General features: G+C 40.3%; 1 pseudogene; it reads left to right on the top strand.

Moving 5' to 3' along the window:
• The first annotated feature begins 1,035 nt into the window (after positions 1–1,035).
• On the top strand, positions 1,036–1,158 carry LOC123930352 (annotated as a pseudogene).
• Positions 1,159–3,027: the final 1,869 nt, after the last annotated feature.

The following is a 3,027-nucleotide window of genomic DNA, read 5'->3' as shown; positions in this document are numbered from 1 at the left end:
GGCTACCTTCAGCTCTGGTCATGATCCCGGGGTCCTGGGATCAAGCTCCCTTCATGCTCCCTGCTCAGCGGGGAGTCTGCTTCTGCCTCTTCCCCTGCTTGTATTCTCTCTCTAGCTCTCTCTCTCTCTATCAAATAAATAAATAAAATCTTAAAAAAGAAACACAAGATAAAAGAGCAATACTCACAAATCAATTATATTCCCACATACTAGCCACAAACCATTGGACGAAGACTTTTTTTTTAAATTTCATTTACAATAAAGCAAAAAAAAATTTTTTTTAATACTTAAAAATAGATTTAACAAAATATGTACCAGAACTATACACTGAAAACTGCTTAAACAATACTGAGATACATTTAGGAAGCCTTAAATAAATGTTTCTGTCTTCTGGGAAAACTCAATATTGTTCAAACATCAATTCTCTCCAATTTGATCTACATGTGCAAACACAACCCTAATCCCATTTTCGAGCAGGCTTTATTTGTAAAAGTTGATAGACTTATTCTAAAATTTATATGGAAATGCAAAGGACCTAGAATATCCAAGGCAATCTTGATAAAGAAAAACAAAGTCAGAGGACTTAACACTGCCTAATTTCCAGCCTTGTTATAAAGCTGGTAAACTGTCTTGCAAACAGGATGGTAGTTAGTGTAAAGAAATATGTATAATTCAATAGAACACAACAGAGAGTCCAGAAATAGACTGACATGTATATGACCACTTGATTTTCAATGAGGAGCCAAAATGATTCTATGGATAAAGCAGTCTTTTCAACAGCTGTGGTTGGCACAATTGGCTAATAATATGGAGAAACATGAACTCTGATCCCTACCTCACAAAATATGCAAAATTTAATTTGAGGTGAATGACAGATTTAAAGGTAAAGGGTAAAACTATAAAGCTTCTAGAATAAAACATAGGAGAATATTTTCACGACCTACAGATGGGCAAAGGTTTTTTAGGTAGGAAGCAAAAAACAATAATTATCAAAGGAAAAAATCACCATTTAGATTTTATAAAAATTAAAAACTTCTGCTCATCAAAAACGTCATTAAGAAAACGATAGTTTGCAGTGGCTGCACACAGCGGCCTCCTCAGTGGTGTACACAGCCTGTTGCTGCCTAGGGGTTGTCCTAAGGGACCTTGGAAACTACACTTCCAGTGAACATGTCTGATCTCACGCCGTCTTCCAGTCTAGGCTCTAGTCAGGTATTTGGGGTGTCTTTGGAAAGCCCCAGGGCACAGTGACCATGGTCCACACTCGCTAAGTTATCGTGTCCTTCCATGCCAAGCTACTGAACAAGAAACGTGTGGCTGAAGCCCTTCACAGAGCCAAGTTCAAGTTCCCCGGTGGCCAGGTGACCCCACATCTCCAAGAAGTGGGGATTTACCAAGTTTGATATGGATGAATTTGGAGATATGGCAGCTGAAAAGCAGTTTATCCTGGTTGGCTGTGAGGTTAAATACATTCCTAATTGTGGCTCCCCTTGGACAAATGGACAAACGGTGCGTCATGCACTCCTGACAGCTTCTGCATCGTGCCCTCCTTATTCATGCCCCACCAATAAAGCCTACTTCCTATCCGAGAAAGAAAATGGATAATAAGTCACAGACTAGGGGGAGATATTTGCAAAACATGTCCATTAAAAATTATATTAAGTATATATAAGGAACAAAAATACAATAAAAACACAAACAACCTGATAAAGAGAAGGGCAAAATATTTGAACAGACATTTCAAAATAAGGTGACTGTACTAAAGGTATCCTGCCCTATGGCCCAGCATTTCCACTTTGAGGTGTTTACCCAAAAGAAAAGAAAATATAGATCCACAAAAATACTTCTACAAGAATATTCACAGTAGCCCCTAACTGGAAACAACCCCACACAACAAAATGGAAAAACAAATTGTTACCACTACTCAGTGATACAAAAGGAACAAAGTGGCAACACATGCAGGAAAATGGGTGAATTCCCAAAACATGAAGAGTACGTACTATTTGGCTCCATTTACATGAAATCCTAGAAAGGTTTTTTTTAAAAAATGAAAACCGATTGCTGCTGCAAGATAAGATACGTGATTGACTGGAAAGGGGGCATGAGGAGACTTTCTATGTGATAGAAATGTTCCATATCTTGGTAGGGATTTGGGTTACACATGTGTAAGCAGTTGTCAAATCTTCTGGAAGAATATACTTATAATCTGTGTTTTTTAACCATTTCACTGATACAAATTTAACACCCCCTAACACACACACACACACACACACACACACACACACACACACACAAAGAACCACTAGCAAACACTGGATTCTGCTTCATGATATACATGATGAAGTGTTTGGAGTAATGTATACTGATGGTCTGTGTCTTACTTTACAGTATGCCAAAAATAAGATGATTGAGGGGTAGACATATGGATAGGAGATAGAGTAAAATGTTCACACTTGTAGACTCTACATGCTGAGTACTCAGTGGTGAGTACTCACAGTTCTTTTCATGTTTAAAATTTCATAATAAACATTTGGGGGAAAGGGGAGTCCAAAGAGGGGATGCAAAGCTGGTGAAGAATGGAAAAAACTCAGAATAGCCTTGGGGTGAGAGCAGGAAGGAGTGGTCAGGGTTTCGTGGGTGAAATAAGGGTTCAGCTAGGCTTCTACAGCCCTTGTGCGTCAGAAAGTCAGTCAGCATGAGTCCCAGCAGTTCTGTCAACAGTCATGCCCAGCCGGCCTGATCACACCTATCAAATACGACATCTGAGGGACAGCATGGTGCCATCCACATTTTCCATCTCCCAATGAGTGTCCTCCCCCTAGGACTAGAGGTTCCCCAGGGCAGGGACTAGGCCTCCCTCATCAGACTAAGTGCTTACTTTAAATAGGACCTTGGCCTTCCCCCATCACACCAGGAGCTTCCTTAGGCTAGAAGTTGTCTTTTCCACCAGCTTGGGAACGCTCTTAGCATGGGGACTAACTCCACCACCAGAAGACCTCTCTGGATGCACCTGCCATTTGATAGGGG

The sequence above is a fragment of the Meles meles genome, chromosome 18 (genome assembly GCF_922984935.1).
Source record: "Meles meles chromosome 18, mMelMel3.1 paternal haplotype, whole genome shotgun sequence".
Taxonomy (NCBI): domain Eukaryota; kingdom Metazoa; phylum Chordata; class Mammalia; order Carnivora; family Mustelidae; genus Meles; species Meles meles.
This window is presented reverse-complemented; position numbering and strand designations above follow the sequence as displayed.